Below are 27,562 nucleotides of genomic sequence, written 5' to 3'. Positions count from 1 at the left end.
ATAGGAGGTGAGTAACTCAGTCTCCAGGGCCAATTCAGTCACTGATTTTTATTTATTTATAATTTTATTTTATATTTTCCTGAGGCAGCTGATACAGAGAGCAATTACAGTAGTGGTTTTTCTGTGCTGTGGATCTCGATTGACTGTGCTGTGGAGGGACCTACGCTTATTTCACATCAAACCCCACTACACGGCAGTGCTTTCCAGGTGTTATTGAACTGAGACAAATTTGACCCTAGAGATGAAAATTTGAATTGTAATGTCTCACCCTGGATATCCTTCCATCAGAGAGAAGACAGTGAAGCACAGTGCTTGTGGGAATATTTAGAAGACAAAAGCACTCCAGCTACTCATTTTAAACCACAGCAATTGGACTATGCATAGCCAAGCCAACTGGTTTTGGAGCAGGTCAAATGAGTTCCAACCTCCTCTTCAAGTATTTAGGGAAGTCCTTAACAAGAACCTGCTTTGTTGCGCTTCTTATAATTACAAGTTACCGGAGGAAGACCTTTCTGGGTCCCCTCCCCATTTTTCCTCAGCAGATGCCCAAGTTGCTGCTGTTCTGTGCCCCACAAACAGACACATTTCTGCATGAATTATCCCTGAATTTCATCTAAAAGCTTCTGAGAGCCTTCTAAAAAATTTCATCATAAGCTATCCTTAGGAAGTTAAAATCAAAGGCACAAGGACCAGCATATTTAATAAGATGGAAATGACAAAATGAGAGCCACATTGAAGGATTTGGGACTTTTCTCCCTTTATGGATTCCAAAAGGGGTCATGAGTTTGCAGTGCTCTGGCAGGCAGAGAGATGCTGTGCATTCAGCACAGGCAGCAATTACATCTCCTCTTTCTAAATTATGTTATCAGGAAACATCTAATATTGTTCGTATGGGTCTAGATTATGCTCTGAGAATAGAATGTTCCCTGCATAAAGAGCACAGCTGGAGTAAATCAGTGAGGATGCACTCAGAAACATCAGTTAAAGGTAATACAAGTCTTTAGTGTGGTATCAGGGAGGGAGCCGAGTTTGAAAATCTGATCTTTCCAACCCTGCCTTCCTCTCTAGGAAAGTACCAAAGCAGAACTACTAAGAAATTCATAAGGTTTAAAAATAAAATACTTGTCTCCTCTCATCCTCATCTTTACTCTGGTTTTTACTCAGTGCTGGTTCCCAGCATAGTAGATGAGTGTAATGTTTTTCTTTAGATCTCAAAGTTCTGCTGCGTTAAGGAGTTGTCTTTCTGCAAGTGTCACAAGTTGACTACCTTGGGTTTGAGGTACATGCTTTGGGACACCTGAAATCTGATTGCTTGAGGTGCCAACAGCCCATCAGTGATACAGTGGAAGTCAAGAAAATCAGGTTCCAGACTTCTTCAGAGCACCACCTAGAAATTCAGATTTTCAAAGTTAACAGTGATGTCTGAATACAAAATAACAGCAAATCTGTGATAGAGGTGGGAACAAAATCTAGACTGTTTTACCTGTCAAGTGTGTAATACCTGGAACTCATCTGCAGAGGAGTGTGTAATCTGGCCACCTTTGGACATCATTAGTAAGGGACATGTCCGTAAACATTGTCATCATGTTCTCCGCTGGTCCCAGATATTTCCTGCTATTGAGGCAAATGAGAAATTAATGTGAATTTTCCTTCAGCCTATTAATTTTGCATCCCCTTTGCAAATATTAATTCAAATGCAAAATCTGAGCCTAATTTAGATTTAATTTAGGTTTGAGCCTCTCCTGCTCTCCACACAGTTCATGCACAGGGTTCCTGCTCAGGCACATTTGTTACCTACATGATACTCATCCATCATCGGGATTGTAATTGTGAGGGGTGGAAAATTTTCTTCTCATTATTTGGAAGGAAAAAGGACCTTACAAAGAATTTATAAGCTTCTTCAGCTAAGTTAATTATTCAGGAAAGGGTATTTTTCACTGTAAGGAGCATAGGCAAGCAGATTCCATTCATAGCTCAAATGCCAAACAATTTAAGCACCTTTGGTTTTAGTGGCTTATTTAATTAATATTAAGGTGGTGGAGCAGGGGTGTTAGTGTTTTGGGTCTTTTTTTTTTCCTTTAATGCTTTTTCCTGTTGGGCAGAAAGCTGCTCCCTTTTCGTCACAGCCTGGATAATGAATTGCAGTGTACAAAGCCAGTCACACAATATGCAGCAGCGGCAGCGCGGAGCAAGAATCTCTGGGAAGAGTTTCCATAGAAACATTGACGTCCTCCTGGTGAACAGGACACTGAGTTCCTTCAATGGGAGGTATGGGGTTTTAAAGGAGCAGTGATGTGGCGGGAAGCCAAGCCAGCAGAGCTATGACTCTGCATGTCCCAGCAGAATAGGGGGTTGGAGCTGGTGGGAGGGAAAGGAAATAAAAATTACCCAATTACCTTCTCATTATCAAAACGTCAGATTTGATGGTTGCTGCTTGAACAGTACTGTACAGAGCCTGGTAGAGTTAAACTGCTGACCGCAACATATGTGAGACCTGGCGGCCAAAAATCATAAATACTCAAGACTGTGAACTAGCAGCTTCTAAAAAATCTTGTCAGATTTTGCCACAGACTTCATCCCTAGAAACCTTAAATTCGGCACAAATCGGCATGATGCAGGCACAAACCTCCCAGGGACGAGTAAGGTTGCACTCTCCCCTTCCCTGCTTGTCTTGGAATGAGACAAGTGCTTTGCTAATGTTCCAGCTCTGTGTTTTAAATAGCCCTGTGTCTACCCAGCTAAATAGTGGCAGAGTAGCCCTGTCTGGAAGAAGGCTGTTTCTAGAAGGAAAACAGTCAAAGGAAATGTTTTTGCCAGAAACCTCGGAAATCATGCAAAATAAAAAGGCAGTATGTAAAAGAATTTGTTGCTGAGTGCTCCCCAGTGTTTTTGTTCAGGCTCACAAAATGCTTGTTTTCAGAGCAATTTCCAGATAAGACCAAAGAAGGTGATAGGGTCCTTTCTCAGAAAGAGTGTGACTCACCCCACGGCCTATCTGATGCCAGGTATGTTGTCCAGAGCCTCCCCCTGACCATGGGGGTTCTGGCCTTGGAGTGAGTGTAACTCAGCCTGAGAAAGCAAGCGGCCATCTGACCCAACAGGGTCACTCTTAGCCTTCATGGTTTCCTCTAGCTCTGACTGAGCTGTATATCTCTAGCACAATTCAGATGACTCTCTGAGGTACCTGAATGTATTTCAGCATCTTACGTGTGTCACTCTCCCAAACAGACTCATAAAATGGCTTGGGCTGGGAGGGACCTTAACTCTTATCCAGTTCCAACCCCCTGCCATGGGCAGGGATGCCTTCCACCAGACCAGGTTGCTCCAAGCTGGCCTGGGATACTTCCAGGGATGGGGCAGCCACAGCTTCTCTGGGCAATCCATGCCAGGACATCACCAGCGTCACCAGGAAGAATTTCTTCTTTGTACCTTATTTAACCTGCTCTCTCTGTCAGCTTTAAAAATACCAAATACCCAAACACCTTCTTGGGGTGAGTGACATGAAGTGAGGAGCACCCATTGCAGCTCTTTCTCTATTTCTCTCCAGTGCTGATATCTCAGGGGTGACTTGTTGTTTACCCAGCAAACCCCTGTGGTATGGAGTTTCCTTTGAGCAGGTGAACTGGTGGGAAGCTGTGCTCCACTGGGACAACATGGAGCAAGGAGGGAACTTTGCTCCTTGCAGGAGCAGGTGCTGTGGTCTTGAACCAGCCTTGTCCTCTCTGCAAGAGAGCTTCTGTTATTCAAAAGTATCTTGCAGGTTTCCACACATCTGTTTCTTGTTGAAATCCCTCCAGAGTAATTATCAAGAAATACAATTCATCCACAACTCCATTACAACTGAATGGGAGCCCCAGGTACCCTGCACCTTCCATAGTCTGCTCCAGACAGTCTTCAAAGGCCAACCACTGCAGTGTGGCTGCTGACCTTAATCCCTGTCCTTTGCAATGCTCAGAGACTGTGGCTATTTATACTGCTCTTATTGCAATGCAGTAACTCTGCTGAGAGTGAAATTATTTCAAATTGATATGGGTATGATACCACATGATTTGTAATTTCATAGCAAAGATATCCATTTATTAAATGGGCTCCAGGTGTTTGATACAGAATATGGCATTGATCTATTTGCAGAATATTTGCAAGAAGATCATTGTGGTTCAACCTGTTCAGCAAGATTCACTGCAGACACAGAAAGAAAAATCAGCGAGTCAGAGGATCTCAAAAGAAATGTCTTGATTTCCAGGGACTTATTCAGATTGTTTCACAGGATGATGATATGAATTGCTTTGAAGGGAAAGGAAGAGAGGGTAAAACAGATGTCCATCTTCCTGAGGAGTACTTAGCTTTTTTCATCCATTTGTCTCGGGGTTGACTTAACCCTGTTTTGTGGATGCAGAAGACTTAGAAGTAAGGACCCATTTAGAATGAGTGATGTTTTACTTGAGCACTTAGTCGTTATTTACAACTTAGGGGAATTTGAAATCTCATTATTCTTTCTTGATTAACATACCTTTATAAGGTGTTCAGCTAGCATTACAATGAACTTGATTTATATATCCACTTGATTTGCATGTGCCAGGAAAAGACTGAAGGCAAACCAGACCCCACACCCACCATGATAAGACAGCTGAATCAAGGTAGGTCTGGGACAATGCCTGGAGCTGGTTCCTCTCCTCTCCTCTCCTCTCCTCTCCTCTCCTCTCCTCTCCTCTCCTCTCCTCTCCTCTCCTCTCCTCTCCTCTCCTCTCCTCTCCTCTAACTGAGCTGTTCTTGCTCCAGATGAACAAACCATCTTTCAAAGACACTTAATGAAGTTGCACTTAAGTCTTATGAAACTAGATATCCCCTGATAACCCCTTTGATGCAGTACTGAACTGGTGGGCAAACTCCTCAATGGAAATGAGGTAATTCCCATTAAGGGCAGATTTATGTGCTTCTGGCAGGACCATGCACCATGCCCAAGGGTCTGCAGCAATGCCTTGGGGATTCTGTACTGGCTCATGCTTGGTGGAGAATTCCTACAAATGTCTCTGCATGCTGCTTAAAACTTGTGTTTGCCTTAAAACAGTAGACAGGCAGTTCCCTTTTCATATCTTGTAGTCAAGAGCTGCCAAAGATATGTAGATGTTTATATTCAGGCATTTCTGTTCAGAGGAAGCATTGGTGCCCTGCTCACTGACTGAATGGGGAAAGTCTCCCTCTGCACCTGAGCCTATTCCCTTTGGGTGGATCTTCTGGAAAACTGCAAGAGGAACCACAGCCAGCAAACATTTTGCAAATTCTCTTCCCAGATGCACTGCTGCTCCTGGACTAGAGCCCGTGCAAACAGCAGGGAAATTTTATTTCCTGTGATACATCGTTTGAGCTATCCTTCCAGCAGATCCTGCTTCTTTTTCACATCAGCTCCTCTGCTGAATCTAGGACACGGAAGATGCTCAATCCTGCCTTCTGGGCTCTCCTTCATCAGATTTACAATGTTTTTGTGCTCCAACAGTAATCACAAGCTGCTCGCATTAAATGCCACACTATTGGAAACTCTTTCCAAAGGGCTCAGAGTCTTTGATCATTCCTTGTAATAACATAAAACAAAGTATTTCTTTCAATAATGAAAAATGAATTCCCACTTTATCCTTAAAAATGGTGGTGGATTTCTGTGCCTTAGATGTTATATAAGCCCATTGCAGTGGTCATTTTGAACAACTAAACTTCCTATGAACATCTGAAATTTCCAAGGTGAGGATCCCATCATTGTAAACACTGCCTTGGAGAGCGAGAGCATGTGCTGAAGAACAACAAAAACAAGAACAGATTTTTTTTAAAGATGGGAGTTTGATACCAAAAATTAAGCATGGCCATAACAATTACAGCCATCTAGTGGGCAATTTTTAAAAAATTTAAATAACATTGATATTCAATTTCACTAGTAAAATACTTGTAAATGAAAGAGGTCTAGCATGTAACCTGGGGAGAAGTTTTCACTGTTTTGTTGTTGTTCTTTCTTTAACCTATTCTTCAGGAATACAGAAAATCTCAAATATTTTCCTTCTTGCATTGTAGTCTACAAATATTAAGAAAATTAGATCTCATCTGGTGCTACTGTTTTAATGAGGGACTTGCTGAGAGCATCCAACGAAGTGTGTTATTGCTCACACTGCAGCTGAAGGGACAGGACTGAATTTTTTAAGAGATTTCCTTTCTCCAACTGATTCATTAAACTTTAAAGTTAGATATATGACAACATAAGCTTTAAGTTAAGTAGTTGGCAACAAATCAACAGGCTTCACATAGTGATTAAGGATCTCTTTCTGCAGACGCTTTGTACATGTACTTTTGGCTCTTGATGTCATCCATCATTTCAGGAGGTGCTTGGATTTCGCGGGGTATTTCATGTTGATAGGATCTCTAGTCAATTTCTACTGAAAAAGCAAATTGGAAAGTAAGCATTTCATCTGAATCTTTGCATATCAAAAGGAAGAAAAAGTACACTCTTTCATTTATCTTACTTTTATATGGAGCATGTGGGCTGAAACACTAAACTTCAGATCTGAATTCCAAAAACTCCACAGCATTTTGATTTAGCCCATTATAAAATCTGCACTGGGATTTCATAACAATACTTTTTAATCCACCTCCAAGAAGGGATAAGATCCTCTGTGAGACAGTTTGCTCTGTTAGAAGTTTTTGTTTTGGTTTTTATTTTCTTCAAACTTAGTAATGTATATTCAAGATTTTATATATTTACAGAACAAACTCTCAGAATAATTTCCGCAGGCTTTTGATCGCACGCCTCAAAGTGGAAGAACAGGCTATAGGATCTCTGAACTCCGTGACAAGAAATAACTGGCTGTGAATTTTGGAAGTCCTCTCTGGCATGTGTTCAAGCTGGTATTAATGCAAACCACCCCATGCTAATCTCCTGACTCACCCCAAATGGCAGTTCCTGACACTCATCCCATTGCTGGCCTTCCCTAGGAAGAAAACAAAGCAGCTCCTCCCTTCCTTCCTGAAACCTCACGTGCCCCAACGGCTGCTGGACAGGGGCTTCTTCTGTGTTTTCAAGTGTTTAATTTGGGGAGTGAGACTGTGCCAGTGGATCTTGAAAAGGTGTTTGCAGCATTAAAATTGGTCTCAGCTCTGCAGTCCCTGGGCACAGAGTGTCCTTCAGCCAGTCCTGGTGGTTTCACGTTCAGGGCATGAAAACCTCTTTGCAGCAAGTATGTCAAATTCTCCTTCTGACTCTGGTGCAAAGCTCTTTGAAGACAGATATATGTCAATTATAGCATCATGTTGCTTCTAAGTTCTATATATATTTATAGGACTCTATGGTCTTTTCCAACTCAAGATACTCTATGATTCTATGGTATTTGTGTATTTATATATTATTTATGTAGTATATAATTATCCAAGTAACCACTATCCAGATGCAGGCAACATTTGCAAATGAAAATGTTGTTTAAATACCACAGTCCTTCAGAATCTTGTGTGATGGAGGAAATCTCATCCCACATTTGTTTGTGCCACTTCCAGGAGGTTTTTTATTCCTTGTCCTGCAGGCGAGATGTGAGGAGTGAAGGGCAGAGGCTATGCTGCTCTAACTATGAATTTCTTGACCTCTGACAGTTTTAGTTTTTTTAATCACAGCCTTTTCTAAGAACAGGCTGTGCAATACAACTTGCCATATAAAATCCTGGATAGATATGGAGCTGTATTTGTGATGCAGTTACTGGTATTTCATTAACCTTTATCTTGACAAGTGGAAATAACATGCAGTGATTCAGGGGAAATTTTTCATTTGCAGAGAAAAATTGTGCCAAAAGAAAGCAAGTGGGCTACAAATTAATAAATACAAATCTCAATAGCAGGAATCAACTTCCAGCTGGAGTTGGCTGCTTGTCTGTGTTTTGGATGAATCAAGGCTGTTGTGATGATGCTCTGTGGGGCACGACAAAGCTACAGCTCAGGAGCCTATGGGTGACCTCAGTCAGCCTCAGGGCCAGGGTGGCCCCCTCCAGCCTCCCTCTTCTGCTTTTCTCCCCAGATGAAGACCTGGCTCTCAAGGATTGTCCATCCTACCATGGGCTCTCCATGCTGTGTTGTTTCTTCAGCCTTGTGTCTTCACTAGGCTCAGCTGCTAAATTGCTTTTGCTCTGCAAAAAGGCTGCTTATACTCATGGTTGATGTGGATGTGCAACCACCAAATCTCTAAAACCCCAGGGAGAACCTTTTTTAGGAGGACCTGAGCGAAATACCTGAGAGAAAAACCTTAGCCTCCCTACAACTGCAGCCTCAATGGTGGCCAGCAGACTACCCTGGAGGAGAGCTGGTGAGTAATAAAGATAACTGATGTTTTTCCTAGTGAAAACCAGCCTGACTCACTTCTATTTTGTTTCTTTTATTGTTATTTGTATTGCTGTGATGGCAGACAGCAGATCTCAGTTATTGAGTCCAGGGTTTTATCACCATGTAATAGGACAAAGTGCCTGCAGAAATGCTTCCAGACTAAATAAGTAGGAGGCAAAAAAGATAAAGGCTAAGTCACTTGCTCACTGTTGCTCTATAATTCAGGGCTGCCCTACTCCACATTAAGCACCTTCACTCACCCATGGTGGCATTTTTTCCTGCTAGTTTTGCCTTGCTCTAAGCCAAGGTTTATAGATAGTCAATACTGTTTGTTTTCCAAATAAAAGAACCACTTGGCACATGTATTTCGGGACCTGTCATGTTCCAGGGGGAGCGCTTGCTACCGGCAGGGGCTGCTCAGATCCAAAGCTTTTTATTGAGATACTGATCTGAGGCATCAGAAGAACAAAACATGCAGTGGTGACCCCATGCCATTCTCTCTGGCTGTGCCATCCTCCAGTGAGCAGCACAGTCCTGTACAATCAATTCCTCTGTTAGATGAAGTCAGGATCTATTAGTGGGCAGGTATGCCATGGAAAATGTCTCTCTAGAGCTGGTATCTTCCAGGGATAATGTCTCTCTCAAACCAATGTCTAGTACAGGATAAGTTTCCTACTGCTTGAAATACACATCAGCCTCTCAAGGCCTTTGCAACACTGTGGGTGTTGCTGGTGCTGGGAGCATTTGTACCTACCACTGCAGCTGCCAAACAGAAGAGATCCCACAGAATTCAACAAAATATCAGGGCCTGGATCCATGCATCAACTGAAGCAGAATAATTCCCAGATCCAGAGAGAAAAGCACAAACAAAGAGAACCTAGAAGTCAAAGAGACAAAAGCTGGCTGGGAGACCAATGAAGAAGAGCTCTGCCCAAGGTCTGAGGTTTAATGAGAGCTGAGTAGGATGGGACTTGGCATAGATAAAAGCTATTAGGAACAGTAGTGAAGAATAGAATATGCAGGCAGTGAGAGGGGAGAACAGCTGAAAGAGAAGGCCTGGGAGGAAAGCAGGTAAAGGGGTGTAAATTTTGGCTTGTGTGTACCAGTACTACAGCTACAACCCTGCAAGATGTGGTGTAGCACGGGAAAAGCCAGACAGTTCCAGAGGATCCCTGCAGGAAGCAAAGCTGCTCAGCTGCTCTAGGGGGACAGAAGTGGTGGTGATGCTGAGAATGGGCACCTCTGCTCTCCTGCTGCTCCAAGGCTTTGTCCTGGCCCAAGAGTTGGAGGCAGTTTCTCTGGCTTTCTTTTGGGGGATTTGTTGGGAGGTTTTTTGTTTGTTTGTTTTGATTTTCTTTTTATTATTGTTGCTGTTTTGAGGGGATTTTGGTGTTTTTTATTGTTTTTTTTAAAGGCATATTCCAGATGGGTTCTGCAGTAGCAGCTCTAACTCCTGCCCCAAGTTACTGCCCCTGGGCTCTCCAAGCACCCCAGTGCTTGCTGAGAATGACCCTAGAACTGAACTAAGCCTGTGCCAAGTGCCACCTCTGTGACAGTGGCTTGGACTCACCACGACAGAGGTGTTGGTGAATCTCTGCTGGTCTGACCCACCATGGTCAAGTTATCCCAGGCTAGCATCACCTCCCAGGACCAGCCTTCACCACCCAACAGCAGCACAGCAGGTGGGCAGAGGGGTGAGGGTTTGTTTGCACTGATCTCAGCTCACATCTTGGCTTGGGAAGACATGCCTGGCATTCTGGTTAGTGATAACTGACTCTTGAAGTAAATAATCAGCCATTCTGGAGGGCTGTGCCTATGCATTAGGAGAATTATTGCTTTCTTCCAGCCTCAGCTGTGTACAAATGCATTGCTTCTCTTTATGAGAAATTCTTATCTCCACCTGTCAGTCATCTTGTCTCAGTGGGGAAAAAATCCCCAAGCCCTGTCATATCAGAAAATGAGAAAATTATCGATATCTAGAGTGTATGTGAACAATAGGAGCTCTTTCTTCATTTGGGGGAATGAATCTTGATTGTAATGTCTTATAAATGTTATCGGCTTCTCAGACATTCAAAAATGTTAATAATCCTGAGGTACCAAAATACTTTGCCTTGGAGTTCTCCATATTAAAAATATTGTCTTGTCCTCTGCAGCCATCTCAAAGTCTCTCAGAGATGAGTGGTCCTAAACATTGCTTTATGCATTTAGGAAGCAGAGGCAGGATTAGTACATTCATGCAAACACAACAGGCTCTGATGATTGCCTGTGTATCAAGAGTCAGGATCCAGCTCTGGTGCCCAAGATCAGCTTAATAAATACTATCAACTTCTGCCAAGCACAGGAATAGAAAAAATATGTCGATAGCTGTAGCTTTGAATATGAATCCTTGAGAAAAGGAAATATCTCTTCTTCAGATTTCCACTGGCCTCATTATGCTGCCTTGGGGAGAGAGAAGGGAGCACAGAGGAGACAGCCCCAAGTGCTACAGCTGGGCTATGTGGGGGTCCCATTAGTCTCAGAGATGATACCCCACCCCTCTGCATCACAGGGGTGTCTGAGCCAGTATGGGGTCCTTCTTCCCCTGAAGAGCAGCTACTGACAACACCTGCTGCCCCTCCAGGGGGGAAGGTAGATGTTCAGGTGAGTGGGCTCAGCCTCCCATCCTCCTCTCCTAGAGCCACACATGCATCCCTGTGTTGCCCAGGGTCACAAAATCAACTCTTTGTTGCTGCCTTCAAAAGAGTTGATTTTGGCGTCAGCTCCCTGTGGGAAACCTTTGAACAGCTCCTTCTCCCTCAGGCTATCTCAGACTCCAGTAGAGCCCCAGCTCCTATGGCTGCACACAGGTCTGTCCCACTGCTTTGGGTTGTCACTCATGAACATGTTCCTTCACATGCTCCAGGGCAGCCTGAAGCAGCCAAGGCTGCCACATGCCACCATATCCCCAGGCATGCAGAAGAGTGGTTTAATTCAGATCCAAGCTTTATGAAGGCTACCTGGAACCACAGGTTTGAGTCCTGGCTCCACTGAAGCTGGCTGGGGGCTCAAGTGGAAAAATGTGGTAGAACTCGCTACTTCTCTAGGCACTCCTGTGATAGGACTCACAATTACATCTGAATCTGTTCTGCTATTTTCCTTTTCAAATATCTGTCCCTTTTGCTTTTGAGTCATCAACTGTTTTATTTCCCTAGCAGATTAGATTGTTCCTCTTGCTGTAGCTTTGGGCTTTTGCATCTGAATGGGACCCAGGAGACATAAGCATGGAGTGTCAGGATTGGAGACACAGTAGAACACTACTGTTGTACTGTGGGCAGCTGGTGTTCAGCAGACACTACAAGTCAGTTAAAATGTCTTTAGTTTTTTAGCTATTGCTTGGTTAAATGTGGTACCTGCAGCTTGAACTATAGGCAGAAGCAGGGTATAGCACTGATGGGCTGTTATGGAGTGCAAGGTGAAGTTTCAGTGTGGGAAGCCAGAGGCAGCACATTTGCCTAGCAAGTCCTTCCAGGCAGTCCATTAGCTGAGCTCCCAAGGAGCCACACAAATTATGTTTATTGCATTTCTTTGAGCCCACACTGGGGAAGTCTATTTAAACGATTTGGTGTGGGAAAAAATAGATGTTGGCAGGGCTTTGGGTTCCAGCCACAAGTAGATGGAGCTGTGGGAGTGTTGCTCCCGGAGAGAGGTCCAGGCCACCCACACTGGGCTCTTCTTCCTCCCGCATCAAGGTGTGCTGAACCCTGAGGAGAGATTTCCAAACCTTCTTTGAGTCAGGTAGGTTATTTCTGGGATACTCAAACTGGATGCAAGTGGCACACTGCCCAGCTCACAGATCAGTGTCCCCATAATCTGGGGACTCCCATTCCATCCTATCTGGGCGTTGTGTTGTGCTCCCTCTGCTCTTCAGAGAGCAGAGGACAAGAAACAGGGTGCTTTCAGACACTTTAGCAACTGCCTTCTCAAAGCTTGTGGTGCTGCTCCAAAGGGAGTTATTCTTTGCATGCACCAGTCCAGAGCTTTCTGGATGCACCAAGTGAATGAAATGTAATTTCCTTCTTTTTCGTCCCCATTAAGTTCCTCCATTCTGAAGCTGAATTGAGTTTTCTGATCTAGTTGTCCTTCCCTTTCCAAACAAATAGAATGCTTTGAAAAATTGCCTGTACTTTTATACACCCAACATATCGTTTTGGTAAAAAATCTGTAACTTTTTAAATATTACTTGCAGTCTAGTGGGAAGGGAGGGTGATATTTAGTAGATCATCTTTGCCCTCATTTTTTAAAGGAAGAAACCCTATCCATTAATTCTGCTGCTGGCAATTGAGAATGCAGTTGGGCTGAACTTTTAAGTGAACAAACACTTATGGATCTATTTACACCTGCCCTGAAGCAGACTACCATTGGTGGAAACACTGTAATTATTTACTCTCCCGGGTTTCCGCTGTCCTACAAAGATCTCCAGGAGCAGCTTGTTAACAAGTTACTGCTGCACATAGTGAAATTAGAATCAAATCTTTATTAACAACCAAACCAAACTGACTAAAAATTACTAAAATTTGAAATAGCAAAGGTGAGAAGAGCTGCTTTGAGTCAGTTTTTGCTTCTTAGCCCCAGCTATTTAAGAAGGCTGAGAATTACAAATGACAAATGTGGCTGGCAGTTGAGCAGGGATGGGGATCTGAGAGGGAGTGATAGGGAGATGCAACAACACTTTTTTCTTGTGTTCCTTTTTCCATCACTGCATGTTTCCACATTCATTCCTCTCCCTAAAGAGTCCCTCTCCATTGTTATCTTCCCACTCTTCTCCCACCTCCTTCTCCCTTGGTTTATTTCTCAGAGCAGATGATCTCGGCTCACCATCCAGGTTAACTCTAGTTTCGGTATCAAAGATCATTTAGGCTGAAAATATCCTTTACTGGGCCCATGTTAAAATCCAGAAGTGTCTGGTCACCAGATATGCAGCTGCACCTCAGTCGGGGTTATCCATGTGCTGGTACTCCCAGTTCCATGGTCTCAAGCTATTGCAGTTCATCACAACTCAGGAGGGTTGTGAACTCAGTTACAGCTGATTATGGACCACATGAGAGGAGCTGAAGAAGCAGGAAAAAAATGTCATTAATATTCATCCAGACAGCCTGTCCTTTAGAGATTTTTTGTTTTCATGGCAAGTTTTTTTGTGTTTTTTGAAGTGACATTAAATTGTTACCGCTTTATGTTCATTAGGAAATGGCCAGTGGTGATATTTACTGTTGCCTTCTAGGGTACAGAGTCCAAATGACTCAGTTATGAAAATAAGCCTTACACTGTTCAGAAGTATGAAATGTGGCCCTTCAGTTTCAAGCAGGAAGTAAATGATGATTCTGGAGCAAGAGGGTGGATGTTCTACAAATCCCAGTGCTGTGAACTTCTGTCTCCCCTGCAGAACAAGAGAACAGAATCCTGAGTTGGAACAGCCTGGATGGAGTCAGGTGTGCTCTGTGTCTTAGTGGTGCACTAAATGTCCAAGACTATATTTACTGTGGAAAGATATTTTAAAAAATCATCTTTATTTTGTGCAACCTGCTCTGGGTAAGCCAGCACTAGCAAAGGGTTGGATAAGACATCTCCAGTGGTCCTTTCCAACCCCAACCATTCCATGATCCTGTGATAATATTAGGAAAAATTTATTCACCCAAAGGTCTGCCAAGAATTGGAACAGGTTGCTCAGGGCAGTGGTGGAGTCACCACCCCTAGAAGTAGCTAAAAGACTTGCAGGTGTGGCACTTGGGGACATGGTTTAGTGGAGGGCTTGGCAGTGCTGGGTTACAACTCGACTTGATCTTACAGATCTTTTCCATCCTAAAGGATCCTGGGATAAGATTCTGCATCCATGGCAGACTGGTGGGGGGAGGGAACAGACAACTGGTGGTGGGGAGGGTTACAATGTGTCCCTAAGATGAGAGCCATAGTAGAGATTTCAAAATCTTCACTTTGTTAAAGGAGTAAACAGCCTTTCTTGATAGCAGGAGATGCAAAGCAGGTACGAATTCAGTGCCACTATACAGCAATATCCTTTGGAAGATTTGCCAGATGGCTGGCAGCAAGACTTTTAGACTGAATTTTTTCCCAGTCAGCCATATCATCATCCATCAGACAGTCACTTTTGATTGACATTGCAGAGCAAGGCTGTCTCCTTTCTGCCTTGCTTCTGTTTATTTCTAGCAGACTTATTTACATCTGGAACTTATATAAGTGGCAAGATTTCTTTGTTTGATTAAAAGATTCCTTGATCTAAACTTTAAAGGATTTGTTTTCAGAGAGATCAAAGTCAACCTAATGTCTGGCACCCCTAAAGTTTTCTTACATCTTCAGGTAAACCTGGAAAAGACGTTTTGTGGCAGAGTAGTAAACTATGGTGACTAGGTTAAAGTGGAGCTGGCCATGAATTCTTGGGTACTAATACATGCCTATCCAGGCTTCTTAATTACTATTTTCCAAGAGGTGAAACAATGTTGGCAGAGCTTGCGCTATCAGATGCAAGTCAAGGTAAAACCCAGTGCCAACAGCAAGCATGGAAAATTACATCCCAATGCCCAGCAACTCACAGTCAAGCAAGTAAAATAAGATTTGCACAGCTGAGCAGAGGCATTGTCAGGGTGCAAACCTAGGAGCCACACACTCCTAAACCCCATCTGTCATGACCTGTTCCTTACGCCTGGGAAACGTTCATGCAGATGGCTCCCTAAAAGAGGCTATTAATTCTGGGTACCTTATTTATTAATTTTGGGATGTCAATCTTTATGTCCCCTGATTTCTAAACACACAATAACATACTCTTGGAGAAAACACACAGTGGCATGCTGTGACTAGACAGAGCTATCTCATTCCTTCCTGTTGCTGTGGAAGGCATTTTTTCCCAGCTTAGTTCAATTATTCCAGGAATCAGCAGGTCTCAGTGCACACCCAAGCCTCTCTGCCTGTTACCTGCCAGTGCCATGGAAAGGATGGGGTGTTTGCGGGTGCTCTGAAGGAGCAAAGCTGAACAGAATTGCTGAGTGTTATTGTGGAAGGTTGGAGTACATCCTGGATATGAATCATCCTGCTCTTTCTGACCTACTGTCCTAATTCAAACTCATTTGTTCCTCAGATGCTCATTACTGCCCAGGTTGTACCTTTTCATAATGAAGCAACTGCAGGTGCTTGCCTGGAGCTGCAGGTGTTTGCCCCACTCCTTCATTACGTGACAAATTAGAGGAGATTTAGACATGCTGAATCATGGATCCTCCCCAAATGTGACCCCACATCCCTGCCCTTTCGTTGTGTTGTTTTCTGTGGCAGGGTCAGGCCACGACATGGCTTTCCATTGGCTATATGAATTTTACTGCTGTACATATTCCAGTAAAATCAAAGGCCTTAGAAAAGGAATTCTGTAGAAGTTTTTTTTGTCAGGGCCTTTACACTCATTAGTTATAGTTTAGAGCACAAGCTGCAGGGCAGGACCAGCAGAGTTGCTCTTGTTTGATTGTGCAGGTGTTGATGCTTCTTCAGGAACCTCCATCACTTTGTAGATCAGAGATGACACATATCCCAGCCTCATTTTTCCAACACATTTAAGAAGCACGCTCTTCCCTGACCATCTCGTATCTCTATTTATTAATGGGAGGACTGATTGCCTGCTCCAAGACGCCCATGGTAACAGTCTGTCCAGCCTCATCCCTTTGAAGAATTTCCATGCAAGGGCTTGTCTTTGCTGCAGAATGAGTTGGGACTTCCAGCCAAGGGTGCTGGGATCCATGCTCTGCCCACACTCCTCCTGGCAGGGTAACAGTAAATGGCAGCTGAGTGACCCACCAGTTGTCACAGATGAAGAGGTTAAATGTTGGAGTGGCTGCAGACATTGAATCCATCATTCCCCTCAGCAAATCCCCTGGTACCTCCCTTTAGTCTTCCCAGTGATGTTCTTCCTTGTCATCTAGGCACTTTCCTGATTCAGCTGAATTTGGGACATTAACAATTAATTGTGCCCATTTGGATGTCACTTGGGCAGGCTGCTGTCAAACATTTAGAAAGAACAATCTGGATAGGAATACTGGGCTTTCAAAACACACTTCTGGCAATAGAAGTGAGAGCTGTCAAATGCAGCCTGGGCTGGGAGTAACAACCAACACTAACCCGTCTGTGATGCTTTTATATATTTCACTCCTATCTTTGAAGGGTTCTGACAGCATTTTTTTAAATCTTAGAATGTGTTGCTTTTTCACAATTAGAGATTATTTTTTTTTTTTATTACATCTTTTAAATGTGTCTTTATTTTGCAAAGGTACAGCCTTTGTGCTGATCAGCCAGAGGAGACCAGATCCTTAACTCTGACTGGATTCTGACCCAGCTTTAGATCAACTCTGAATTTTAGATTTATTCCTCCTTACCAATTTAAGGTGTTTTTTTAAATTAGTTTTATTCTTAAGGGATTGTCTCTGGAAATGCATTTCAACTAAAGTTCTTTTTATTCTACCGAAGGAAACTCTTGGAGAAAATATCATCCAACTCAGAAGAGAATTTCCAGGGAGCAGATCTCCTAGTGAAGGAACAATTGCATTACTATCTCTCTGGAGCTGGAGATAAATGGGCTTTATTCTCTTTGAGGTAAAGCATTTATCAGACAACAAAAGTTACAATTCCTAGCAAGGAACAAGGTTGGGCTGTGCAGCAACAAGTGCTTCTGGAGAATCTAAGCCCACTCCGTGTGCTGAAGTTACTTTTTATTTTCTGATATGAAACCAGTCCCACATATAAAGGAAACAAATTTCAGCTTCTTCCTTACTCAGTTTTCAACAGTTGCTCAACAGTTCAGCCAGCCAGAAGGAGATGTTCATAGATAACTGGAAACAAAACCAATTTCTGCCACTTCCATGACTGGTTTCACTCCCAGATCCTCCAGCTCAGGGCTGGCATTTTTTGCAAATCCTCATAGGTGGGATTGCTGGTTAATAATTGCTGTAATTCATTTAGGTCATAGCCCTTCTTCTTCTCTTTCTTTTCACTACCTGAGGGAGAGCTGAAACAGAGATCATCCAAGGCATGAGTGTTGGTTTAACTTACTGCCACAGTCAGCTAAATCTGAGCTCTCTGCCCAGTATCTGTGGCTCAGTTCACCTCGGGTCTCTGGCATTGCTTCTTACAATTGCCCTTATTATATTTAAATTTCAAAACCTGAGAATTCTTCTAGTTTTAAGCATAATCACACTGTTATACCTTCAAATGAGTATGAGGCTATTTTCAAGATTTAAAAAAATCTATTTAAAATACTTGGGTCAGTATTTTCTTGCTTATGTATGCAGGTAGTTTTATTAAAAATCTGTTCCAAGAAGTGTCATGTGTGTATGTAGCCTTGGATTAGACTGAAATTAAATTGTTAGAATTTATGGAAAAGCTTTTTGTGAGAAAACATCCTCACCTATATAGCCTTAGAAACTAGAGAGTTAGAGTTGGAGCTCAGAGAGCTATGAATATGGAGAGCCAGGAGTTGGAATAATCTCAAGGGAGGCAACTGAACCAGTCAGGATGAAAGATGAGTTTCAGCAGAAAACTGATCAAGACAATGAAGCAGGGGGAAAATGTCTTGTGACAGCAGCTGGATTTGTAGCATCTAGCCTCAAATAGGAGCGTGAAACGTAAGTTTGTTTGGAGGAGATAAAAATCAATCAGGAGATTTCACATAGGATTGTGAGACTATAGAAAGCTCCAAGGCACCCTGGAACACTGCACCATTTACCCTAATTGGGGGGTGAGTCAGCACTCAATTATACTCAGGCAATTTTATATTCAGTTTTTTTTTGTGTTGGCGACAAAGCAATTTAGATAATATGGTCACACAGCAGAATCACTTTCTTTACAAATCTGAGTTCCATTAGCTACAATAAAAGTATGTCACTCCAAGTGCTCATTTCCCAGCATGGAAGAAAATCATCATGTGGGATCAAGAAGAAATCTCTTCTTCCCATTGCCAAACTCAATGTAATTGTGTGACATGGCTGTTTTATCCCTGCTTCTGAAGATCTTAGTTACAGCTACTCTTGAGACTGCACAGATCTACCGCTGTGTGCAGGGGGCTGTCTGAAGTCTTTGCATTAATAATAGCACATGAGATAATGGCTCCTACTGGCTTGTGTGTTCTAGAGAAAACATTCCATTCTAATGAAGTGGGTCATATATATGTAGGTACACGAGGGTGGCTCCATCACAGGGTAAAGAGCTGTGACCTGTGAAACAGAAGAATCTCTGTGAAATTGAGTTATTGGCAAGTCCCATGAGCACTATCCTGGGGGATTTCAAGGTGTGGCTTTATGCAGCCTTTTGACATCAGTTCAGGAAAGACGTTATGCTAACATAACCTTTTGCTTAATCTTTTAAGGCACTTATTATATTATGTTGGGAATTACACCTTGAGGAATCAGAAGTTGGAGAGGAAATGAGTGATTTACTATTTGAACCAAGTAATCATTTCAATGCCAGTGATAGAACATGAACGTTTTTTTGCATGAACAGGATGCACAAACTGTGTAAAATCTATTATGTATGTCTCAGGAGCAAACACACAGCTTGAATCTTCATTCCCTTCCATTATTCCCGTCTCTGTGACTCAATGGACTTCAATAGGAGCTGAGTAAGGGCCAGATCTGTAACACAGCAAGCTCAAAGAGAAATTCCCATTGACTTTTTTTCCCCCACAGACAATAGTGTTAAAGATTCAGGGTCAAACCTTCAACTGTCATATCCTGACATCTTTCCACTCAACTAGGTCTTCATGTCTCCACAAGTACTGGGTTCCCATTCAGCTGAAAAGAAACACCCTTGTTGGGTTTTGTTTGGGTTTTTTTAAATGCAGATAGTTTTCATGATCTTCTCATGAGGACGATTTTCAGACTGTATTTATCAAGACACAGACATTTGAACTCATTTACTTTGAAGTCACCATCACTCACACTGTCACAGCATGACAGCACAGCAGGTTAACTCAGCACTTCTCAAATCAGACTGCCTTCAGACCCAGTATCAACACCTCTAACCAGTCCCTTTCCTAAAGGCAATATTCTGCCTGTCACCTTGTAGTCACTAATTAAACTCTCCAAGTCCTGTGCTCAGAATAAAACATTGTTACTGATAGGAATAGCATGCAGAAAGGCATAAGAAACCCAGTCAACAACCACACGCTCCAGAGAAAAGGGATTGCCTGACAGCTTAAAATATGGATGGCTTCTTACTGAGCTGCACTGTTCTTGGTTGTTTTAAATTCTTAGGCAAGAGCCAAGGGAGATCTTCTGGGGATGTTAAAATTATATTTTGTTCTGGATTTTATTGCAAAAAATTGAGGCACCTTCCAATCTCGATAATAAATTGACAATGCATGGAAGCATCCTTCCTCCCCTTCTCATTCAAGGTGTGTCTACAGCACTTTGTTGAAGACCTAGAAAACAGTGAAGGCTTCACTGATCCTTCCTAAGTAAATAAAAAGCATTGCTGGGAGAGCCAAAGGGTGCAGATTTGGTTTAGAGGACATTGTGGTTAGTCAGGAAAGGCTGGATTTTTGCCTAAATAAAGTTGAGTTTCTATTTTTTTCAAAAAGAGACCCATGGTCATTCTCAGATGATATTCTTTTTACCCTAGCTGATGCTAATCAGAACATCAAAAAAAGTAGCAGAATTTTTGTATTTATTGGACCGTTTTGGTAAACAATCACCGCTCTATTGCTCTTTCTTTCCGTTTAAATGGACTGAATGAAAGCTATTTCTTTGCACTGATGTTTTTTTTCCCCATTTACTATCTATTTTTTTCACATTCAGTATCTCTCTTGAATAAGACTGAATGGTTTTCCTGGAATTCCCTTTTCAGGAAAAAAATATTTACTTGCCTTCCAGGAAAATGCTAAGTACACAAAATTCTTAAGTAAATTCCTAGTGAGATGTTTTTAAGCTACCTTCATCTATTCAGAGATTGAAAGGGCAAAAGACCAGTCCTTCATCTTCAGTGCTTATTTTTGATCCCCATGAAAGTACTGACAGTTTAAAAAGCATCTTTCTGTCTCTTTAAAACTGTTTATGAATCATTGTTTGGAATGAGCATAGTAAAGCACTTGAAGTTGATTAACTTAGAAGTTCCATGGCTATCAGCTAGGACAGTCCTCACCTCATAATTTTATCTATTAACAGATACTGCACAACTAACTGACATTAAACTGGCAGGTTCCCAGCACAAAGGTGAACTTGAGTAAAAAAATTACATTGGATTTTAATAAAACTTTCTTCAAAGGTCAACCTCTCTAATGTATGAAATCAATCTCCTTTTCTTCTTCTTCAGCCCATTTATTCACAGCTATAGGAAATTCTGACGCTCATAAAATATTTCCCATTCCCTCTCCCTCTTATTAGAGTTTCTCTTTACTTGTGACCATTACTTTTCACAGCAGTTTTAGATTACTTTCTCTTCACTTCACTCTTTTTTACTGGCCTTCTCAGAATCTGTACCCCATTCTGAAAATGTTGCTTATCAGGCTCCTCTTCAAGAACAGATCCTACCTTATACCATCTTCAGGCAAAACAAACAACCAACATTTTTACTTGAAGTTTCATCCTTGAAGCTGGATGAAACTTTGAGAAGAAAAAAGCTTTGGTGCAAAATCTTTATTTCTCCTGGTTTTATTTCTCCTTCTTACCCAAAAGCTCCTTTTTGTGTCTTGCTCAGGACTCTATCAACTTATTCTAGGTAAGCTATAATATTGGTAGCATTCCACTTAGGAGAGGGTGATGTCTTGTGAGCTCTGAGCTCTAATCTCCTGCAGATCAGTTCCTTCTACTGATGTCGGCCCAGAAAAATTACATATTCACAGGATTAGAGACAAGCTTGGGGCTCTCCTAGAAGGCAACCTGGCTGTTTTTCCTGAATTCTGCTCCTGCTTATTTTTTACTCCATTGAAACAACGTCACTTACAAGATGATTTTGTGGTTTCCCACCTCAAAAAACCTTTCTGGTCAGAGAGCTTTTGGTACTGGGCAACACCTGAGAGGTCCAGATCCCCTTTCTAATCAGTATTTATGGAAAAAATCACTGCTGGTAAAGTGAAATGTAAGACAATCTACATTCCATTTCAAATTCGGTGCTAAGATATCTGCTGGAGAGCAGCCAGGCCTGGTTGCTCACACTGATAGATGGTGGGGGATAAGGAACACATGTTAAAATCAGCAAATGGATAAAATTGGGCTAGAGAGGGATGAATACAATGGGGAAAGCTTTCCAATTTTTCAAGATCAAAGCCCTGGCTCCCACGCTAAAAGGAGAATTTTGATTCCAAATAGGAAAATGTTAGAAAAGAGACTGCACTCTATTCGGGAATGTATGATACAAAACCTCATGTCCACCATCAGGACAAATCTTTTATATTCTGTACATCAACATTCATTTAGCAGAGAAGAGGATTCTATGAAAAGGATGGGTGGTGGAAATTCTGAGCCTATCTTCCTGCAGCTTTCAAATTCTTGTCCTTGTTGACATAATTAGTAAAAATTTTCTTGGTTATATATAATTGCTTTAAACAACTTTTAAGATTAACAAACTGTATTTTGGATTTGGATGTGTTGATCAATAAACAATACTAATTTAGATTTTAAAGAGTGCTAGTTATTATTTCAGAAATCAAATTTAGATTTCTTTAGCAGAAAAGAAGGTCTCTTTGTCAAGTCTGTGCAGTCTCTACAAGATTTTGTGGTAATGTAGTTGTTTTACTTAGATTTGGAGATTATTCTGCAAAGACCCAGACTGTGGAAATTGTGGTTCAGTTGCTGATGGCTGTCTGCTGGTGAGCATTACAGGATCTGGCTACGAACAGGGCATGAGATCAAACCCTTCTTATTTAATATAGATTACGAAAGTCTTCTCACTTCTAATCTCACTCCTGCCTCCTGCCCTGCTCTGAAATACTTGTGTGGATTTGCTCTGCTGGGGAGAAGACTTGTCAAGGTCTGTCAGGAGAGATGAAAATATATAGTTTTTCTTTTCTTTTAACATTAATCTTCCAGCTGAATAGAATTGGCAACATGAGTAATATTTTGCTGCTGAAGTTATTTTGTATTGACTGCATCTTTAAAGATTTTCTAGCAGGGAGGCATACATTTTGTTATTACTGTGTATTAATCAAAAGGGCTGAAAAAAACTGCAGGCCCTACTCTGACCCTTGTGGATCAAAAAGCCAGTCGAGGCTTTAAGAATAAAAATTATCCTGGATTAAACTCTGGGTTTCAGTGTTAATAATTTAACACTACTACAGTTTGGCCACCTATCTCTGACATGCCTTATGTGGACCACACTGTGATCACTGCAGTTTAAAAGTTTAGTTTTTCAGACAAAAAGGATAAATTGAAACACTGGAACACTAGAAGTGGGGTTGATCCTCGAAGAGGTTATTCCTGGGCCAATGACCCATCATTAACATTTAGAATCATAGAATGGTTTGGGGTGGGAGGGACCTAAAAATTGGTCTAGTTGCATTTAACACCAGATTTCTCTGGTGCAGCATGGACTGCATGAGAAGCTTCCTTTCCATAAGCCCCAGAAAAGCACATCCCAATTTTTACAGCTTTAAGGGATCCCATGGCTGCCTTGATTACCAAGGTCTTAGCTCTGTACATTTAATTCAGTTCCTAATGCTTCTCATGTTGCACTAAAGCCATTTAAAAGAAAGTCTCTGCTTCTAGAACCTGGCTTTTTTTAGCAGCTCAGCAACAGTTACCGGGTTTGTAAAGCTCCTTATGAAATCTCACCTGAAAACACTGATCTGCACCACTGTGCAATTTTTCCCACTTCAGAAGGAAATCTGCTGCTGCCACCCAGAACTGAGCAGAGCAAGAGCTGAACTGTCACCAGTGGCTGATGTCACCTGTCAATGCCTTTTTGTTGTTCCACGGAGATTCCTGAGCTCTAATGTCAAACCAAAACTAAAACAAAACAACCCCCTCTATTTGTCTTTTCACCTTCTCTGTTTAGGGAGTGTGGTATTCACATGCCCTCTCAACAGAGAGAGACTTAGCTTTCTTAGGATTTCTCCTGAGAGAAGCTGCAAGAGAAACAGAGATAAGAGAATCAAAACAATTCTTACTGCATTCACTGTTCCCTGTTTGTGCCCATGTGGAATGTGGTATAGAGATTGTTTACCCAAGGTGATTGCTTAATTATAGTCTAGTAATAGTGTTTTAAATTCATTGACCAATTGGATCCACAGCTGTGTTGGGACTCTCAGGAGAGAGTCACGAGGTTTCTAGTTAGTAGTTAGTAACAGTTCTTGAATATAATATAATATAATATAATATAATATAATATAATATAATATAATATAATATAATATAATATAATATAATATAATATAATATAATATAATATAATATAATATAATATAATATAATATAATATAATATAATATAATATAATATAATATTTAACCTTCTAAAATCATTAAAGTTCATACATCATTCTTCCCGAGTCAGGGATCCCAACACCGATAAGGGACTTGTTTAACTTTGTCTCTTTTTTATCAAAACAAATACTCCGGACTCTCAGATTCCCGGAGATGCTACATTAGTTCCCAGTAGTCTCCCAGCTGCCAGTGCTTGTAATGTTACAATCTTCACATTTTATTTTCCGTTTGGGGACCATAGTGACAACTGACCCAGTTTTCACTGAAAGCATGTTCAACCCTCTAGATTTAAAAATGGGTGAGAAATACACGGGGAAATCGTAAATATTTTGAGTTTTAATCAAGATTTTCAAGTTGTTTGCAATACTGCAATCCCAGCAACGTCAATGATGATGCATCTGAATAAAAACTATGTTTTACAATGAATTAAGCCTTCCATCAGGAATGTTAAGCTGTGGAAAATCCTAAATATTATCCTCTTATTTCCTTTAATATTTCAGCCTTTGCGTTACTGCCTCCAATTCTCATATATACTCACAGCTACAAAGGGATAAAAGTCCTGGCATTTCTTCGACTGGCACTTCCAAAATTCTCCTGGGGCACGTGTAGCACTTATGGCAAAATGCTTTTTTATTATACAAACAGAGCAAGAGGCGGAAAACAAAAAAAAAAAAAAAAAAAAAAAAAAAAAAAAAAAAAAAACAAAACAAAACAAAACAAAAACAAAAAAAAAAAAAAAACCCAAAAAAAAAAACCCAAAAAAAACCAACCCTTCACAATTTGTCCTCCAGAACCGCATCCTGCTGGCGGTGTGAGCCCCTAGAACCCCTAACCTCACACTAGGCCCCGCGGCACTAAAGGGCACACATTGCCCCCAGTGCTCACCCTCGTTCCGCCAGAACCCGGCCTAGTTTCGCCCCTCCGCGTCCCGCTGGCAAATCAGCGGCGGCCACTCGGGCAGACAGCCAATCGCCGGGCGTTGCTACCTGTGGAGAGTATTTTTAGCCGCCAGGCGCGGCGAAGAGGGGATGTTGGCGGTGATGTGAGGAGTCGTCCCGTGCCCCCCTCACGAAGGAACCCGCCTGGATCACCGCAGAGCCTGAGGGGTGCCAGCCGTACAGGCGGCCCCCGCCAGCCCCGCCATCGCCGCTGCTGAGGCCCCCACGGGCCGCGGTGGTCATGGGAGATGTAGTTCAGCGCTCCCCCCTTTCCCTACCCCGGGGGGCTGAGGGGCGCAAGGGCAGGGTTTGACGTCGGCAGTGACGCAACGGGACTGCGAAGTGAGCAGCCCGTTAACGTCAGAGTGGCCCCGCGCGCCGCACCGGGGAGGAGAGAAGGCAGCGGAGCGACCCAGGCGGGGGGCGGAGCCTCGTCAGCCGGGGGCGGGGCCACCCGGACGCTATTCAGAGGAGGGTGGGGCTTGGGCGGTGCGGCCGCGCGGGACGTAGTGGGGGCGCGGCCGTGGGCGGGGCAAGGGAGGGTATAAGTAGGGGCGCGGAGGGCGGCGGTGCAGAAGCCGAGGAGTTGCAGCTGTGGCGGCCCAGTGCGCCTGTCGTGGGGGTGTAAGCAGCGCTGCCCTCCCCCCTTTCCCTCCCCCCTTTTTTTTTTTCCGACCCTTCCCCCTCCCCCCCCCCTTTTTTTTTTTCTTCTCTATCCTCTCCCCTCTCATCCTCGCCGAGAGAGCCGGCGCTCGGAGATGGGGATCGGGTGCTGAGTCGCCACCCACCGCCCTCACACCCCCGCCGGGACTGTTTGCACTACCCCCGCACCCCTGGGTGAGTACCGGCCGTGAGGCGCAGGGGAGCGCGGGCGGGGGGTTGAGGCAGCACAGCCCGGCCCCGGCCCCTGGGCGGGGTGTGCTGAGTCGGTCGCGACCCCGCGGTGCCGGAGGCCACCCGGTGGATGCAGGGGCTCCTCGGGGAAGGGGCTGGGAGAGAGAGCACGGCTGGGCAGTGAGGGGTTGCTCCCCCTGGGCCGCCCCGGCCGCTCTCGGGCGGGGAGGAGGGAGCGCTGCCGGCTGAGTAATCGGCGCTGGGCCGCTCCAGGAGCGCCGGCAGCGCCCTGCGGGACCTGCCCGACTTTGCGCGGAGAGAGGGGCCCTGCAACCCCCACCTGCTCTCCAGATATCCCTCTTCCTCCTTCGGTTTCTTATGGGCTCAGAAAATGCTCTTCCTCCTCCCGCTGCCGCCGGAGCTCCAGGGCTGTGAGCAGAAATCTAATGAGACCTGACTGCCTGGTTATGTAACTCCCACTGCTTAAGGCTCCTGCCAGGGCGCTGCTGCTGGGCCACGTATGGGCTCGGATCCCCCAGAAATACTGCCGTCTTCCCATAAATACATAAAAAGAACAAGTTCGAAATGATCAAGCCAGTATGTTTGATCAGCTGCTTTTGTACTGTGGATCCGTTTCGCGTAGAGAAATTCACAGCGTCAGCCTGGTGCACTCTGAAAGGAACGTTCCTTTCTTAAAGGACATGGGGGAAGGGAAAGAGCGCAGATGGATTAATAAATAATTTTAAAATGTCCCGTTTAACCACCCAATCAGCTTTTCGGTACTGATTGTGCCCCTTTTGTAAATATCTTCTGTTTGCCCTTGATCTTTTCCTTATCCCCACCCGGTGCTGATCCAGCAAACGTTTAAAGGTCGCCTTATCATACACGTAGCCTTTCAAACTATTCCCATACCATGTTGGGGAGAACACGAATGGCTTGGAAATAGGGTTCCAGACTTTAAAAGGAGATTATTTGAAGCAAGAAATAAAAAAAGCTGTGTAGTCGCATTGTTAATGTCAAAATCCTTTAACCTTGATTTCTCTAATCTTTAGTGACAGCTATGCTAAATTTTGTTCTTAGTGATGCAGTGCAGAAAAGCCCACAGTTAATTGAAATTCTCTTTGGGCTTTTAACTTGAGCCAAAAACAATCCCCACATTTTCTTTTATTGGAACTTTTTGACAAAGGTGTGTGGTGTGTGTGTGTATGTTTATACCGAGGTACTGCGGGATTTGTGTTAGCAGTTTGTGTGCTAATACCTGATTCTTGTCCCTTCTCTAACTTTAGATAGCTAATTTCTCTTTTGTCCTTTGTGAAGGAGTGACAACCATAGCTTACATTAAATATAAAATAGAGTCATGGAGAAGGAGAAAGGCAATCCGGCTGTCAGAAGCCCTGTTAGCCCAGGAACTTTTTGAAATCTGAGTTACAGACAGTGCGATACAATAATTGAGTATATAATTGCATCTTTCATCTGAAAATAGAGAATAATTTGTAGAAAGAGAAAATTTTGTGAAATAATGATCAGTCTTGGCCACCCTTCTGACTGAGCATATGGGCAGCTATTATGAATATGCTGACTGCATTTCAGTATGAACTGTTGGATGTGCACAGCGGACATTTTCTCCTCAGTTTGCATCATTTCACCCGCGCAGAGTTTAGGGAGATTTGCTTGGACTTAAAATAAATGTCACATCATTTTAGCTACTTGTAAGAAACTATCTAAAGCAACTGTTAACATTATTATAATTCTGCAGCCTACAGTTGCAGTCAATATGTTTCCAAACTTTAAAGTGATAAATGACCCTTGGACTAAGACCTTTCAGGCTAAACTAATGGTCTGGTACTAAATTTTGCAGCTGAGTACTATAAATCATCCAAATACAGGTTGGAAATTTAACCATTGACACACTTGGCAGTTCTGTGATGTCTTAAAAATTATCCTTGCTGCTATGTGAATAACTAGACACCCAGCTCACGTGATTTGGAAGTGCTTCATGCTGTATATGTAAACA

General features: G+C 42.9%; 1 protein-coding gene and 1 long non-coding RNA gene across 3 annotated transcripts in view; one reads left to right on the top strand and one right to left on the bottom strand.

Moving 5' to 3' along the window:
• Positions 1-59: 59 nt before the first annotated feature.
• LOC128817046 (uncharacterized) lies at positions 60-26,576 on the bottom strand. 2 transcript variants are annotated; one of them, XR_008440083.1, is made up of 4 exons: positions 25,889-26,576; positions 24,315-24,401; positions 1,502-1,614; positions 60-1,387 (listed from the first exon to the last, which is right to left on the bottom strand). It is a non-coding gene; the product is annotated as an uncharacterized LOC128817046 (long non-coding RNA). The 2 variants fall into 2 exon arrangements; XR_008440084.1 differs by lacking the exons at positions 60-1,387; positions 1,502-1,614 and adding exons at positions 11,953-12,080; positions 13,195-13,427.
• Positions 25,294-27,562, top strand: part of TOB1 (transducer of ERBB2, 1) — a 4,411-nt gene continuing 2,142 nt past the window's right edge. Inside the window, exon 1 of the mRNA XM_053995138.1 lies at positions 25,294-25,551. The gene's annotated coding sequence lies outside the window, so the exon portion shown is untranslated. The remainder of the gene's footprint in view (positions 25,552-27,562) is intronic.

This window comes from Vidua macroura, chromosome 19 (genome assembly GCF_024509145.1).
Source record: "Vidua macroura isolate BioBank_ID:100142 chromosome 19, ASM2450914v1, whole genome shotgun sequence".
In the NCBI taxonomy this organism is placed as follows: Eukaryota; Metazoa; Chordata; class Aves; order Passeriformes; family Viduidae; genus Vidua; species Vidua macroura.
This window is presented reverse-complemented; position numbering and strand designations above follow the sequence as displayed.